Genomic DNA, 17690 nt, shown 5'->3' on the forward strand with positions numbered 1-17690 from the left:
CCTCAGAGGCTGTCCACCACTGCCACAGAGAGGAAAAGACATTGCCCAATTTCCATGTAAATTTCCCAATTCATTTTCTGTTCTAACCACAGAGGTCAAGCAAGGTTTTAGAGTCTGCTAATTAGAGGGATGAAACTTAGGGAAAGTGGAAAGAACTGGGTTTAAGAGAAGGTCAAAGAGGAGACAGTTACTCTCTCCATGTGAACTGTGGAAGTGGTGATGTCAATGTCCAAAAACAGCTCCTTAAATCCCAGAGCCCCTCCAAGATGGCTTTGGGGAGGGCAATGTGAGTAGTTACCTGAGGTGTTTGAAGTCTGGGCCTAATTCAGCCTTCATTGGACCTATTGGTTGGAGTCTTAAGGATAAAAACTGGCCCCTGATTATGAGCAAGTTTGTCTGCCATGTGGATTAATGGGGAGATTACTCCAACCTCCTTTAAATACATAAAGGATTATTATCACACACCATCCAGTTATTCTCTGTGCCTTGTGAGGAGGGAACAGGAGGTAATGGGCTTGAATTTCAGCAAGAAGGAATTTGTATACACCTAATAAAAAAAGTCTTAGTATTAGTGATTAAGCCCTGAAACAGGCTATAAAAAACAAGCTTTGAAATGTCTGTCCCCTAAGTCTTTAAAAAATAGGCTAGACACCTATCTAGATGGTGGTCCAAATGCCATAAGGAGTTGGTCTAGACCTTTCCTATGCTCAGCACATGGTAACACCTCAAAAATAAACACTTAGTCATGTCTTAGTCAGTTCGGGATGCAATAAACTAGACTGGGTGGCTTGTAAAGAACAAAAATTTATTTCTCACAGTTTTGGAGACTGAGAAGTCCAAGATCAAGATGCTGGCAGATTGAGTGTCTGGTTAGAGCCTGATTCTTGGTTCATAGACCACCACATTCTCCCTATGTCCTCACATGGCAGAAGGGGCAAGGAGCTCTGTGGGGGCCTCTTTTATAAGGGCACTAATCTCATTCATGAGGGCTCCACCCTCATGACCCAATCACTTCTCAAAGGCCCCACCTCCTAATACCATCACATTGAGGGTTAGGTTTCAACATATGAATTTGGTGGGGGCAGGGACACAAACACTCAATCTATAGCAATTAAATATATTGAAGTTTGTTTGTTGTTGTTGATCACCAACTTGATAGCAATATTTTTTACTCTCTCTTTTTTCTTTTTCTTTTTTTTGCTGAGGAAACTGGCCCTGGGCTAACATCCTTGCCCATCTTCCTCCACTTTATATGGGACGCCGCCACAGCATGGCCCGCCAAGCAGTGCGTCGGTGCGCGCCTGGGATCCGAACTGGCGAACCCCGGGCCGCCGCAGCAGAGCGCACGCACCCAACTGCTTGTGCCACCGGGCCGGCCTCAGCAGTATTTTTTAAACTGAGATTCTTGAACCACTTGTGTCACTTTCATCTGAAATGCAGATTCTTAGGTCCATCTATGGATGTAATGAATTAAAATCTGTTGAAGTGGGGCCTAGGTATTTGCTTTTTTAACAAGTCCCCCAGGAAGGATTTAGGTACACAGTAAAGGTTGTGAACCACTGTACCTGAAATATAATCCGCATCAGAACTTGAATTCCTTCATTCAAATCTCCTCCTCCCTACACCACCACCCCCAACCCTAAATTTCAAATGCACAAATATTGCCTCCTCCTCTGAGCAGCCAAAAAGCATCCCATAGCCCCAGGCTTCCATCCCTAAATATGGTCAAGCAACCAAACTATAGGAACATATGCAATGGCTGCTGCCATGCTTGTTCCCCAGGGAAATTACATAATAGGTCTCTGGCACAAATCACGGTTACTAGAATTACAAATGAACCCCATTCCCTTCTCTCCAGGAGACCCATGATCTGCGTAAAACCACAACAATATGTCTGCTGCTTAGACCCTGGGGTGAAGGGAGTAGGGTCATGCCTGCAAAAGTGTGTGCGGTTTGCTGCACTGAAACTCAGGGTGAGCCATCCTACCCGCTGCTGAGCTGTCGTCTCAACTCTGTGTCTCTACATACTGTACTTGAATTTTTGCAGGACCCTATTAGGGTCCCCAGGAGAGCTCTCATATGAAGTCCAAGAAATCCGAGGAAAATGTGGAGCTTACATGATGGACTAATTTCATTTCAATAAAATTCCCATATTACATTCAATGCGCCTGGCTTTATTAAGTTTTGTCATAAACGCTGGGAACACTTCCAAATTTTGGCTTGCACAATTATTTTTATTGGTGCGTTAACTAAAAATGGTATATGCATAAGTCAGAGTGTACATTTGACTTCATCTGGGGAGCCAAAATGAGGTTTCGTTTGATTTATAGTCATTTTAGCCCTGTAAATGAGATACAGGAAACAGAGGTTCGAGTTTCTGATCACGGCATTCCTTAACCCTCCGCCGGTTCCATCCACAGCTCTGCCATGTATCTAACGAATTTAAATTCCAAATGTCTATCGGCTGCCCACAAAGTCACCAAACAAAGAGGCTGGCTTATTTTCAGATCCAGAGCCATCCAAACTGGGCAAAAAAATAGAGGTTTGTTGCACTAAAGTGAGACTGGGGAGCTCTCGGTGCTTTGAAAGGTTTTAATTGCTATGGAAAAAATCCTTTCAAAGATTTTTCCTTCACATGGGCCCCTTGGAAACTTTTCATGGGGGAACTGTAAAATATTTATACAGCTAGCAGCACTGTTAAAAAAAAAAAAAAAAAAGCAAGCAAAAAAGAAACACAGCACTGAATGAAAAGCAGACTTGCCTTGAAATGAGCCCTGCAGATTCGGGGGACCCAAGGAGGGGAGGTGACTGTGATTTCAACCCCTGGAAAACAGGATTAATCCCTTCCAGCCAGGCCCACAGACAGGGCCGACATGATGAAGGCCCTGTGTTGGGTTAAAAGCTCTGCTGTTGCCATTTTGAAATTCTTAATTTTTGAACGAGGTTGCCCCATGTTTTCATTTTGCACCAAGCCCTGCACATTGTGTGGCTGGCCCTGCTCACAGAACCTCCTAGGACAGCTGTTTTCAGACATTAGAGTATGGTCCTCCCATCCCTTCTTCTCTGTTGGCTTCTCTTTTTCTGGAGGAATCTACAACTCTGACCCTCACCTTTGACAGTCCTAAGTGGCATAAACTCTATTTCCCATCAGTTTGTTTGGCTGGCATGCCTTGTCTCCATGCAGCTTCATTACCCCTGGACATTTGAGGCTAACAATCCATATTTAAAATCCTAGAAAAACACGGCACTGTCTTTGGGAATAGACCAAAAACTGGAGAATTTTCGAGTTAAAAGTCACCGTGGTGATCTCATTTTATAGGGTAAATTTAGTCCTGGAGAGAGGAAGAAAATTTCCCAAGGCTACTTCGTTTATTAATATCAGATTAAGGACAGGGCTAGCTCACTCTACAGCATCTATGAAAAGGGGTTAACATGGACAATTATAGTCCCCAAACAGCCCCCAAACTCATGCGAACTCCTGCTCCAGGATTTTCTCAACGCTTTAATCAACAATGACATTACTAAAGAAAGGGCTGAAAAGATAATCACTTTCTCCATACCAATCCCCCAAATATTTTCATTTCCTCCCACACACACCTTATCTTTTACTGGTGAAGATATTCGGTAATAAAAATAACAGATGTAAATCGCACGGCCTCTTCATGGTTCCAGCCTCCCCATCAATGCTGACAACCTCGTAACCCCTTAGAAAGGAGGAAAAGAATCCAAGGGCTCAGAAAACCCACAAAGTAGATAATTAACACTGGAGAAATCAAGATTTGGCTACACCATGGTAGCTAAAGTACTAAAGGGCAGGATGAGACACAGTCCTGAAATTTTCTAACAGGGGAGAATAGGCTACAGAATTACCACAATCTCGTCAATCAGAAGGGACCCTCTTGTCTCAAGGCTGACTTAATTGCCATAATTCAATTAACATGCTTCCACTAATTATATAAGCTTTTAGATGACAGTTCAACAGCAGCACCACCGAGAGTAAGCCAATTTTTTTTGCATTTTTAAGTTAATCTTAAATTAATTATAAGTAAATTGCATTGATTTCTTTTTCACATCCTGCCTTCAACTGTTTTGTTGCAGAATACTATCACATAACTTTAAAACTCTGGGTCTTATGCAAAAAAAGCATTTAGTACCATGTGAAATAATTGTGGTATTCATTAATATAGACAAGCAGGCCCGCCCACCCCTCCCTCCCTCCCTTCCTTCCTTTCTCTCTCCCTCCCTTCCTCCTTCCCTTCCTTCCTTCCTTCCTTTTTCTTTCTAGATGACAGTTCTTATCAAATGTTAAATGAGATAAATAACAATCACATCAATTGAAAGAACATTTATTTTCCAAATTCTCAGACCTAGAACAGTGTCCAGCACATGTTAAGAGCTCAGTAAATAATTGTTAAATAATTATCAATATTAGTTATTGGGTCAGACACTGAATATGATAGAGAAAGGCTGAAGAGGCATAGAAACCCTAGTCCCTGATTTCAAAGAGTAGAGACATTCTTTCAGGAAATAAAATGTAGACACGTGAACATAATAAGTCATTCAAAACCTACCTAGAATTTAAGATAGTAAAGAGAAATGCATCGTATACATTATAAAAATGGTAAATTAGATTAGCTCTTCCACTGAGGGAGGTAAGAAGATGGCCTTTCAATATGAGTTATCATATCTGCATACAAATGAGAGTTGACAAATGTAAATTACCTGCCAAGAACCAATGGACAGTGAATCCATCACAATTGCAGACATTTCAACAAAGCAAAGGATGCTACACTAGGATTGGCTAGGTGCTAATTTGCATAGCAGCCCAGATTCATTTTGATAGACCTTTAGAGTTCACTTTCAACAGAAGTACATGTTCTTTGCACCAAACCATACCCAATTTTTCTATATTTTCATGATTTTTAATTGAGTAAAAATCTATACATACGTCAGAATTTTTATAGATATTTAAGACTCCAAAAATAACTCATCACAGAAGAATTAGAATTGCTACTTTTTTTCTTGAAGACTAGTTTCCCACTTTTCTACCTAGCACTTCATTTTACTCAGATCAAAAGTTTCTTTTATGCATTTTCCACTTAATAACATTACAAGAAATATGAAAAGTACAGAAAAACTCATATTCCCACTAATATTCAGGCTGGTGTCAGCTCTGTTAGTCGGAAAAACAAAAAAGACTTTTTTAAACTTAGGTAACTACCATGCTACACAGGGTTAAAATGGCAAAAGAGACCTTGGCTCATGAAGATGAGACTAACCCCTAAACATCTTCAAGTCAGCCTAACCATTACTTCCTAGTGGAAACTTTGCTGCCTCTTCACCAGACATGAGGCCTCTGGTTATTGGCTACTTTTCCTTATAGAACACTTGAAATCATTAACTATTAGCAGTCGTTGAATGCTTGTTCTTCCCAATAGGCCATAATCTCCCTGAATGTCAATAGAGCCTGTGTTTGCTCACCACTGTATTTCCGGTCTGACGCTTAGGATGCATTCTATAAACATTATTATGGAGTAAGAAACAGAAATGCTCCTTTCTCTTCCAGCCATGGTCCCTGTATTACTTGGAGGTCTTTTGATTGCATGTGCTCAGCATCCAACTTGAACTACTTTAAATTTAAAAAGGCAATAAGGCTTATAGGCCAATAGGTTCATAAAACCAAACCTCGGAAAGGCAGGCCTAGACACAGTATCCCTTACCTTTTTTTCAAGACATTCCAAGGAAGGATTTGGATTGACTCAGCATAATCATGTGTCAGCACCTTGGACTAATCACTTTGGCCAGAAGGATATGGTCCTAAATTGGGCCAACCTGAGTCCAGTGACCACCTCTGTGACCAAGGTGGGTGTAGGGTACTGTTTCCTAGCCCACCAGCCATACCCCTGTGTTGTGGGGCAAAGAGGAAGTAGAAGGAAGGGTGGAGAGGATGTTGAGCACATCAACCAATGATGCTCACAGTCTTCTAGTCTGGTCTGGAGGAAGATGAGGCATTTCCACAGTTCCAGATTCTCAATAACAGTAGCCTGGTATGGGCAGCTTTTATTTCATTTATTTAAGAACCATATGGATTCATGACAGCTCAAATTACCATTTCTATCTCTGTTGACTCTTTCCTGAGGAACAAGTATGCCCACAGGCCAATAGCAGTATTACAATTTAATTCAAAGAGTACTACCAATATAATTAGTTTTGACTGATTGACTTAGAAAATAATGCATACATCATGTTTTGTTTTGAGGAAATCTGAGGGAGCAGGAATGGCCACAGGGTTAGGGGCAAAAAGTGTTCTCCTACTTTACTCTTAAGGATGCTTCATTGCTCCTCTACGTGAAAGCACAGAGTGGCCAGGAATACCTGATTCTTCTGGGACTCGGGAACTCCCTGCTGTTTTCCTGTGTGCTCAGGATGTTTCCTTATGCTAAAGCTCCACGTGTAAATCAACCCCTCTCACACAGGCTTATGTACGATGGGACTGATGTTTTTCTTTATGAGTTATACTTGCAGCCCACATGCGGCTGCACATGAAATATCAATTTTTTCCCCTCTTTTACTTTGTGTGTCGAGTTGGGCCTCTTCTCTGTTTACACAAGGACAGAAGAAAAGTTTGAAGAAGGTAAAGGGTCACTGGGCCCATTATCCCGGCTGTCTACGTTTTTCTCCCGCCATTTCCTCTCATCCATCATTGTCCTCCCTAGAAACTCATCTATATCCCTTGAGCTTCGATTATTTTTCCTCAGTAATGCCCCTTTTAGGGGACCTATTTTAGGATCATTACGTTCTCTGCAAAGCAGTTTTGCCAGAACTTTCCTGTTGATCCCAATTTTCTGTCTACTCAGATTCTGTTTTTGTAGTCCAGGCCATGCAGGGAATATTTGCATTCTTTCTGATCGTGGGGAACTGTGCAGTAATCTTACACCATATGTATTTTTATATTGAAAGTCATAAGATCTTTATTTTGCATTCCTTAACCATGAGCCATCATCCATTTCCCATCCTCCACAAGGGCAACCCAGGCAGGCATGCGTCTGCTAGAGAATTCCCAGAGAAGCCCAGGAATGGGTCCTTTTCTCTCTCATTTTGGCAATGGGGGGTTTATGCTTGTTTGTTTACTTTGGGATAAACACTTTTAAGTTCTAGTGTCTCCAACTGTCTAACTCCCAGGTACTTCATGCTCAGAACACTGATGTCGTGGGTGTTTTAGTTACAAACAAGCACAGGGCCTGAGGGAGTTAGAAACGGCCCTGGTTAGGAAACAAATCAGATACAGAAACACTTTTGCCTTAGCACTTAGCTTGGCTCATTAAATGAAGATGGGATGATGGGATGGAGGGATGGAAGGATGAAGGGATTCACTGATTGTGGGGACAAAGGATTTTCAGCATCTTTCACTCTTGTGTTCTGCAGAACACCATTTCCAGGAGATGTGGATAAAAGTGTTCCATGGTCAAATAAGTTTGGGAAACAGCATATCAGAATTCACAGAACACATTAGCATACTAAAGGCTGTGATGGTTTCACATTAAATAAACCTATTTAACTTTGTTTAACTCAGCATTCCCTAAACTTATTTGAGCTTGAAACACTTGCCACAGTTTACCCAGAGGCGACCTACAGAACGACATTCCTTGGACTACCCAATTAGAAGACAAAGAAATACAACTCTATTATCTTAAAACGGATATGCTCTTTGTAGATATTAAAGACACGAATTTAATTTCCTTCTTAAATCATTGCTTCACTGCATCTCTGACAGATCTGAGCCACGGGGTTTATTGACTCAGAGGCAGAGTTCTGAGGGTGGGTTCTTGACATCTTGAGCCAGATAATAGGCAAGAGAGATAGGCCATGGGGAGAGGAAAAGGACTTTTTAAAATTCCTTTAGCTCCAAGTTGACATAACTGGGGGTTAAGTTCGGTGGACTGGGTAGAATCTTACATAAGGGACATCTAGGTAGGAAGAGAAAGCGGAGCGGAGACGGAAAATCCACTCCTTCCAGTGCCAGCAGCATTAGGGGGAGATTTAGGGAGAGAAAGGATGCAGGGTGAATTGATCAGATCTGTTCCAACTTCCCCTCACAAGCCTTTACTCTAGAGAAGACGAAGGAGAATTGGGTAAATATGGAGTGCTGAAGTCCCCCGATTCCTACCTAGAAGACCTGGGCTTTAGCCTGTGGCATGAACAGGCGGAGTATTTGGAGTTAGTTTTACCGCTCTGCTCTTGGTTTCTGTAAGGCATGGATGACACCCACAAGTTCCTATAGCACTCAGATGAATTGAGAGTCAGCAAGTCTTCCATGGGACCAGATAGGTCATGTGGCAGAGCCTTAAAGGGATCCTTAGCATCTGAGAGAGCCAGGATGAGGTCGAGTCAGCCAGGAAGGGCCACTAGACCCTGACCAAGGTGAGAGAAGCCAGAGCACAAGGTTCGCCACCAGCGCTTGCAGCATTTGTACCAGCAGGAATAGAGGGCAAAACAGGGACACTGCATGGTCTATGACCCCCTCATTCTGCCCCAACAAAATCAAGTGAGCCCTACTGCCTGTCCCAACTGTGCACCTGAGGCCATCTTGTAGAGAATTTGGGGAAAAGGAGTAGAAATAATTAAGACTGAACCACTAGTTAGAAAGACTAAGGGAATACTTACACTTTGGAATTGGCCTAAAATTTAAACTGAATTGGACATTTAGTTATTTCCTGCCTGTCCACCCACAGGGTGGGGCTCATAAGAAAGGCCAGATTGATAATAAACGATATAAAGAGACTACATTTTCTCTTCCAGGTCTCACTGCACTGGAGCCATGCTGAGACCCAGCAGAAATGGGAACCAGGATCCCTTCTTTCTACTTATGCCCTTCCCCCCAAAGCCAGAAGAGATGAGTGTATTGGTAGCAATCTCTGTAAAGACTACTCCTTGATCCCTTTCGGGTCTCAATGCCAAAGGGAAGCTTTCTCTTGACCCCCAACTAGGGGCTAAAGATCTGTGTGAACTCTTTTCATCCTGATGACTCTCCTTTTCATAATCTTATAAGGTTGAATTGCAAGCACCAGTTGATTTATCTGTTTCTTCCACTAGCCTGAAAGCTCCATGAAGACAAAGATATTATCTGTTTTGTATACTTTTATGTTCTCTTTATATATCATTATACCTGGCATAAAATAATAGTAATAATTATACCAATTATGATAATAGTCATAGTGAATACTTGTACAGTACTTTCTCTGAACCAGACACTCTTCTAAGTGTTTTACTTATACTAGCTCATTCAGTCCTCCCAACAACCCTTTAAGATAGATACCATTATCACCCACACTTTATATTTGGATAAACTGAGGCACGAAGAGGCTCAGTAACTTGCCCAAGGTCACCTAGCAAGTAATTGGTGGAGCTGGAACTTAAACACAGCCATCTGGCTCCAGAGCTCGTGTGCTTAACCGCTAGACTACACTCCACTACTCCTAGACTACACCGCACTAGACAACACTGTACCATCCTCTATACTGTTACTCTGGGTAATGGGCTCATGGGTAACAGGCTCATTCTTGGAAGCAAATATAGTCAGACAGACCTGAGGAGACCCTTCCAGAGGGCTGAAGGGACTCCCAGCCAGACAGGAAGTAGGGAGCTCAACTTTATGGATGGGACAGAGAGTGTGAACAAGACGTAGGAGGAGAGAAAGGTAATAGACAAGTGGGTGGTTGGAGAACCTGGAGGAGAGTAGGGGGCACAGTTAGAAGCTGGTATAAGTGGGAAATTTGAAGGAGACAGAGATATATCTAAAGGAGATTTTTGGATAAATTTCTACGTGAGGCAGTCTCTAGAATTCCTACACCACTCTTTCTAGAAAACCATCAGTAAAGATCTACCCTATTATTTTTAATTTGGCTTTCTTTCAGTAAAACACCTTAGTGAGACTGGGCTACGTGGAGTTCCAGAATTGACTGAGGGTTATAGGCAGTTTGTGTGGTGTGTGGGTTCATTGCTACACCCTCAACCCTGTCTATGGATCTCCTGGGTAAAGAATGAGAAGAAATGGCTATGGCGGGAGCTTGAAACCAGCTGTATTTAGGATTTCTGATCAAGTTCCCTCCTGTTCTGGAGTTTGGAATAAATGCATTCAAGAAACTGTGAAAGAGAAAGAGGGAAGGAAAGGATGAGATGGTGCGGAAGTACGAATAAGAGAAAGTGAGAGAGGATGTAGAAAAACCCGCTTCTTTGATTTGTATGGTGTGATTTCTGAAATTGCTCCAGCCTCTACATAAATCTACAGGATTTATGTGGCTTCATTACTCACACTTGCTTTTGAAATGGAATTTTCTGCCTCCAAGCCTTTGAACGTTGATATCCAAATACAATATATTCTTTTCAAATCACCTCTGGATAAAGACAAGACTGTTGAGGTAATTCCCCCAGATTTTAGGTGGAGTCTGTTTGGTCCTCAGATCTTGATGATAATATGCTGAAAATAGAACCTTCCTTCAGAGAACAGAAGAGTTCTCGTATGATTGGGATCCCAGTTGCAGACACCCTGAGCCAGGAACCAGTGGAGAAAAAAAATGAAAGAAAAAAGAGAGTCCCTTGTCTTTGAAGAACAACAACAAGCAGTGCCATCTAGTGGCAATTTATGTTTATCTTGGAGTCGGCTTGACCAGGACTCTGCCTAGCTCTCTGCTCATATCAAACAAGCTGGAAAACACGAGTTCACCTTTCTGGTGGCAACGAGACCTGAAATCAAATGGCAGAGTTTAGGTGAAGACACAAGTGTGTTAAAGCTGCTGCCGACCAAGGGCTGAATCCAAAGCATGTTTTTTTTGGGTTGACTTTTGAATGCTGGGAAGTCTACACAAACAGGAGAACAAAGAGTGTGTTCCTGGGAAGGGACGGAAGGGAAGGGGAACGCCGTCGTCATCATCATGGGGAGTCACACTAGATATGCATCACCTTATCTAACCCTCACATTCTCCCTGTTCTGCTAATGAACCAAAGCACAAAGAGGTCAAGTCCAAAGTCAAGCTGTCAGAAGCGGCAGGGGTGGGACCTGAATCCAGGTCTGTTTAGAAAGCTTCCTGTCTGACTCAGTTTTTGTGGGAATTTTTCTCTGCCAGTTACCTTCCTGGAAGGCCCACGTTTCCAGGCCTTGTCACACATCTTCAGCTTTTCAGGGTGACGTGATTGAGATAAGTAAAAACACCCTAGAACAGGTAGGGACACTGGAAGGATCTTCAGTGTCTTATGCTTCCTATTTGCTAAGCTCTAGAGAGAAGACACAGCCCACACGTCATCTCTCAGTGCTCAGATCCTCTGGAGGAAGCTGCAGCAGCTGTTATGGATAAGTGCTCTCTTTCTGCAAAGTCACCACCACCCGCCACTCCTGGGGACATACCTCTGCACCTGCCACTCCTGGGGACACCTCAGCTGGGCCTTAAGAACCTCCCACCCCCACAATGGGGCCTACAGCAACAACCCAACCATCCTTTCTCCCAGTACTCCTCCCTGAAAGTTAATTTCATTCATTCAGATTTGGCTCTAATAAGTCATTTTCCATGCATTAGTGTATTTTTATCGCACAAAAATAAACTACATTCTTTATAATTAGGGAATAGGTAGATGTTGATTTTTAAATAATAAAGGACTCATTTTATTACTAATTTACTTTAGGCTGTTCAATTTATGACTTTATCAGAAAAATAAATGTTAATTTCTTTTATTTATGAAAGCTCAAAATATGGACAAAGCCCATAAAAGATGGACATAGAAATATTGGAATATAAACTCTCTTTAATTCAACAGATTAATGGTGGAGATTAAGAAGATAGCTCTGCCCTACGATTTTGTAGAGAGCAAGAAAGAGGCATTCCACTAAAGCCATAAGCTTATGGTAATAAAGAAAGCATACACAGTTCTGAACTTTTAATTTAGTTACTCAATTACAGTTACATAGGTAAAATTTTTTGCTTGAGCAAACTCTAATAGACTACTTCAGCTGCACCAACATGAAGGACATAAAGTAATAGCTTATACACAGAATTAAGACTTCCTCTTGCTATTTTAGTTGACTCCCAAGAAAAGGTTTCCTGACTTTTCAATGAGTAAATGATTTCACAATTTGAATGAACAAATCTGTGGGGGGTGGGGTAACAATGTCATCGATCAGTGAAAACTGTAGCTGTCAAAGCCGTGTGATTGAAACAAGGATTCTGTCTTTAACGTTTCATCATTAATGTTAAAAAGTTGTCAGGGAATCTAGTTTGTGATTGGCTTACCTTTGCCTTGAAATGCTTTCTAGTTGACATTTTTGAGAGATGATTTTTGAAAGATTATATCAGAGTCACTCTGGTTTTTCATTAGCAAGCATTTGCTTTGGTATAAAACATAGACAATGTGAGCATGGAAATGATAATGGGATCTGTTGAGATATTTGTAAAATTCTTTTTAAAAAGTTAAAAGCAGATAATTTTCATTATGTTAACATAATTAAAAATTAGTGTTAATTTCCTCTGATAACTCAGGTTTCAACATTTCTGAAAAGCAACTTGATGTAGAGTTGGTTTTAGAACAAAAACCCAATACATTTTAACCTTAGCAAGAAGACAGATAGGAAACCCAGTGTCAACAAACTCTGTGTTGATGAAAACAACCATTGATTTTTATGACCTTTGGTCATGGTAACCATGCGAAGAAGGAGTGAGCCAGGACAGCAGCTTGGATAAGGATCCAGTCACTCAGTGGATTCTGACTTGTACTACTCCTGTTTAGAGCCTATCACTTTTTTAACTTTTGTAACCCATGGTGAGGAGCACTTTTCCTAACAGAAATCTCAATCTTGAGTTTCTACCAGTGGAGGCTGGATGGAGGATGAGGGCACTATGCAACCTTGGAATAGCAAGAATGAACATTGTCTGTTGCCACTCTCGCCACCCCTATTCAACATAGTACTGGAGCTTTTGGCCAGAGCAATTAGGCAAGAAAAAGGAATAAAAGGAATCCAAACAGGCAACGAAGAAGTGAAGCTCTCTCTGTTTGCAGATGACATGATTTTATATATAGAAAACCCTAAAAATCCATTGGAAAACTGTGAGAAATGACAACTACAGCAAAGTTTCCGGGTACAAAATCAACTTACAAAAATCAGTTGCATTTCTATACTCTAATAACAAACTAACAGAAAGAGAACTCAAGCAGACTATCCCATTTACAATCACAACAAAAAGAATAAAATATCTAGGAATATATTTAACCTGGGAAGTGAAAGACCAATACAGTGAAAACTATAAGACATGATTGAAAGAAATCGATGATGACATAAAGAAATGGAAAGACATCCCACGCACATGGACCAGGAGAATAAACATAGTCAAAATGTCTATACTACCTAAAGCAATCTACAGATTCAATGCAATCCCAATCAGAATCCCAACGACATCCTTCATGGAAATAGAACAAAGAATACTAAAATTCATATGGGGCAACAAAAGACCCCAAATAGCCAAAGCAATCCTGAGAAAAAAGAACAAAGCTGGAGGCATCACAGTCCCTGACTTCAAAATACACTACAAAGCTATAATAATTAAAACAGCATGGTACTGGTACAAAAACAGACTCACAGATCAATGGAACAGAACTGAAAGCCCAGAAATAAAACCACACATCTAGGGACAGCCAATCTTCGACAAAGGAGCTAAGAACATACAATGGAGAAAGGAATGTTTCTTCAATAAATGGTGCTGGGAAAACTGGACAGCCACATGCAAAAGAATGAAAGTAGACCATCTTCTTTCTCCATACACAAAAATTAACTCAAAATGGATCAAAGACTTGAAGGTAAGACCTGAAACTATAACACTCCTAGAAGAAAATGTAGGCAGTACACTCTTTGACATTGGTCATAGAGGGATCTTTTCAAATTCCATATCTACATGGACAAGGGAGACAAAAGAAAAAATAAACAAGTGGGACTTCATCAGACTAAAGTCTTCTGCAAGGCAAATTAAACCAGAATCAAAATTAAAAGACAGTCCACCAGCTGGGAGAAAGCATTTGCAAAGCATATAAAGAACTCACAGAACTGAACAACAAAAAAAGAAACAACCTGATCAAAAAATGGGCAGAGGATATGAACAGACATTTTTCCAAGGAAGATATACAGATGGCTAATAGGCACATAAAAAGATGTTCAATATCACTAATCATCAGGGAAATGCAAATCAAAACAACATTAAGATATCACCTTACACTCCTTAGAATGGCTATAATCACCAAGACAAAAAATAACAAATGTTGGAGAGGTTATGGAGAAAAGGGAACCCTCATTCACTGTTGGTGGGAATGCAAACTGGTGCAGGCTCTATGGAAAACAGTATGGAGATTGCTCAAGAAATTAAAAACAGAAATACCTTATGATCCAGCTATCCCACTACTGGGTATATCCAAAGAACCTGAAATCAACAATATAAAGAGGCTTATGCACCCCTAAGTTCATTGCAGCATTATTCTCTATAGCCAAGAAGTGGAAGCAACCTAAGTGTCCCTTGACTGATGATTGGATCAAGAAGATGTGGTATATATATACAATGGAATATTATTCAGCCATAAAAAAGACAAATTCATCCCATTTGCAACAACATGGATGGACCTGGAGGGTATTATGTTAAGCGAAATAAGCCAGACAGAGAAAGACAAACACTGCATGATTTCACACATATGTGGAAGATAAACACATGGACAGAGAGAACAGTTTGGTGGTTACCAGGGGGAAGGGGGTTGGGGGGTGGGCACAAGGGGTGAAGGGACACATTTATATGGTGACTGACAAACAATAATGTACAACTAAAAGTTCACAATGTTATGAACTACTATGACATCAATAAAAAAAAAAAATCTTATCTCTATCGTCCCTAGTAGGTGCCTATGCTATATTTCTATCATGAGCCTCTGTACTAGTGATTTTTGTTGGTTTGTATGTTATTCTTTTAATTCTTGCATTAACCCCCAATCTCCTTTTTTTTTTTTTTTGACTCTGATTGCTTAGATAAATTGCCCAAGTTCAAATGGATTTTTGTTGGCAGAGTCAGATGATTTGGCACTCTTTCCTGGCCAAGCTGGGAGAGCGTCATGCAGGGCAAGAAGGCTCCCCTTTGGCAGAGACAGAGGAGAGAGAATGTGAAGTGCTCCCTTTGTTCAAGCAGTTGCTCTGACTGTGTCCCTAAGCTCCAAGTTGAGTCCAGACTAATTGTCATATTCTGACCCCCCACTCCCACCCCACGACTGTTTTTCATTTTTCACAAGGGAGGAAAGGTGTTAATAGTTTGGGAACTGAACTCATGGGTTTGTGGAAGTAGACAGCCACCAAATGGTGTGTTCTAGTAATGCAATGGGAAAAACGTCCCAGGGAGACAATTGAAGTGGCTCCAGGGCTGGCAATCCATCATTCTGTGACTGGCCTCATGCCAAGGGAAGGGCTCTCTTTGTGCTGTCTGACTCTATCCCCAGGGACGTGGCTGATTGGTCCAGTGACAGACACCTGACCAAAACCAGCCAATCAGATCCTTCCCCAGGATTTTTCGAACAGTAACTAAGGACCTCTCCTGTGGGCAGCAAAGCTGTAAGATATAAAGAGCAGGGATTGCTGCTGGCTGCCATGTTTCACATAGAAGTTAGTTTGAGAGAATAAAGGTAACTTTCAGAAACAAGTGTAGGATGAGATGGAGAGAGTGTGTCCTGATCATCTTTAACATCCCGGTTCCAATGGTTTCTGAAGCCCCCTTGTACTCACGCCTGGGTACACGCCTCTCATTAAATCAGGACATGTTGTGTTTCTGTCACTTGCAACCACTGAGTTCTGACTGACACAATCGCCCTCCTCAAAATGGTGAATTCATTGCATTTTCAGTCTCCTAATAAAATATAAATAGCCTTGGATGGGCTTATTCTGTAAGCTGTTTTTAATTAAAGAGCAATTACAATTCAGCTGCCTTCTTAGAAGCATTATTAGTACCAGCCAGCTGAGAAGACCTCGAAGGCTTGAGGCAGAGGCTAGGCTAGGCCCCTTGGAGAAGGGGAGGTAGAATTTGTGAGGAATGTGGTGGTGGTGGTGGGGGGGGGGATTAGGAAATAAGCCAAAGGAAGAAGAGACCTCAGAGTGGAAAATGGTATTGAAAGTGAGTCTTAGAGGAAACAATAAACACCTTTTTTTACTTCATGACATTCTGAAGCCAATCTTTTGGGGTCCATAATCAAACAGAAACTGCTCATTTTTTGGAAGAGAAGAGTGATATTTATTGCAGTTTTGCCAGACTATTATTTCTAAGAATTCATTGACTCTGAAAGAACATAATAGATTCTGTGCCTACCCTCAGAACATTTTTTTGGAAATTTTTTTAGTATTACATAAATAACAAACATGAGTTTTTGCCATCTGTGAAACAGGGGCTAGAGGCATTAAAAAGCTCCTTCTAGGGATCCCTTGTTTAAAACACGGTGGGCTATAATTTTAGAGCAGTAAACCTCATTATAATATACTTATATTTGACATTTTCAGGCTGTATTTTTCATGTTTTTAAGTCCTGGAGAAAGGCCTATTAAAGCCCTGTTACCCACATTAATTCAACATTTACCATTTACAATACAAACCCCAGTCTTTTGGAAAATGTCATTAAAAAAGTTTCACCATATATGGATATTATTTATTGCTTAAGTCTACTTGTAATATGCCCTTTATCAGACCCAAATGCCCACTTCAGAGAATTTTGTTTTGAGCAACAACTGGCTTCTTACATTATCCAATGATGCAGGAAAGTTAAATTACAGCCAGTTCATATCATAGAAACAAAATGTTTCCTGCAATTACTGATAAGGGACAGTTCATTTTCTCTCTGTCATCCTGAAAAAAACCTCCTAACAACAATTCATGCCTGGTTAAACAGGATTTCCACATCTACCGCTGACATCTTTCAAATAATTCAGGGTTGTTATTACTGTACAGCCCTGGCAAGGCTCAAAAGCAAGCAGACTTGACGAGCCTGCTCAAAGCAAAGCTTAAGTAGTTGTAATTAATAATAATTACATGCCCACTACACTCCAGTTTTATCATATTATCCGTCAATGCAAATAAAAAAACCCACACACAACACACTTGCAACAGGGTTAGTGCATTAACAAAGCCACTCTGCCTATGTCGTCTCTCTAAAGTTTAAAATATTTGTAGTAGTTTCTGTTTTATTGATTTTCATTATTGTATGTCTGGTTGCAAAATGTTGTTTGGATGGAGTACAGCTTGGGACCAGCGTTGGTCTTTTCCAAAAGCCTTCTCCCCTTCTGCCGTGACTCGGATTCGAACCGAGGTTGCTGCGGCCACAACGCAGAGTACTAACCACTATACGATCACGGCGAGCTACAGGACAGCTGAGCACTCAGCTTCCTTTAAGAGCTATTGCAATATTAAAATTTGTGGAAACACTGCCATCTATTGCCTAAATATGTACACTTTCTTAACGTTGGGAAAGACGAGCAGTATTTCGGTAATCTCTAATTATTTAGAGGAACAACGACAAAATGCCTGAATAGGAAACCAATATTGTCCTCTTGGCTGATTGGGAAAATTGAATTAGGTGAGATTCACGGGGATGCATTGTCCAGGAAATGGTAATCAAACAACTAAGAGAAACTATTCTGGT

At 41.0% G+C, this 17690-nt stretch overlaps 1 non-coding gene across 1 annotated transcript; it reads right to left on the bottom strand.

Moving 5' to 3' along the window:
- Positions 1 to 17332: 17332 nt before the first annotated feature.
- Positions 17333 to 17404, bottom strand: TRNAH-GUG (transfer RNA histidin (anticodon GUG)). Its single transcript has one exon. It is a non-coding gene; the product is annotated as a tRNA-His (tRNA).
- Positions 17405 to 17690: the final 286 nt, after the last annotated feature.

The sequence above is a fragment of the Ceratotherium simum genome, chromosome 20 (assembly GCF_057802395.1).
Source record: "Ceratotherium simum simum isolate JZ-2026a chromosome 20, ASM5780239v1, whole genome shotgun sequence".
Lineage (NCBI taxonomy): Eukaryota > Metazoa > Chordata > Mammalia > Perissodactyla > Rhinocerotidae > Ceratotherium > Ceratotherium simum.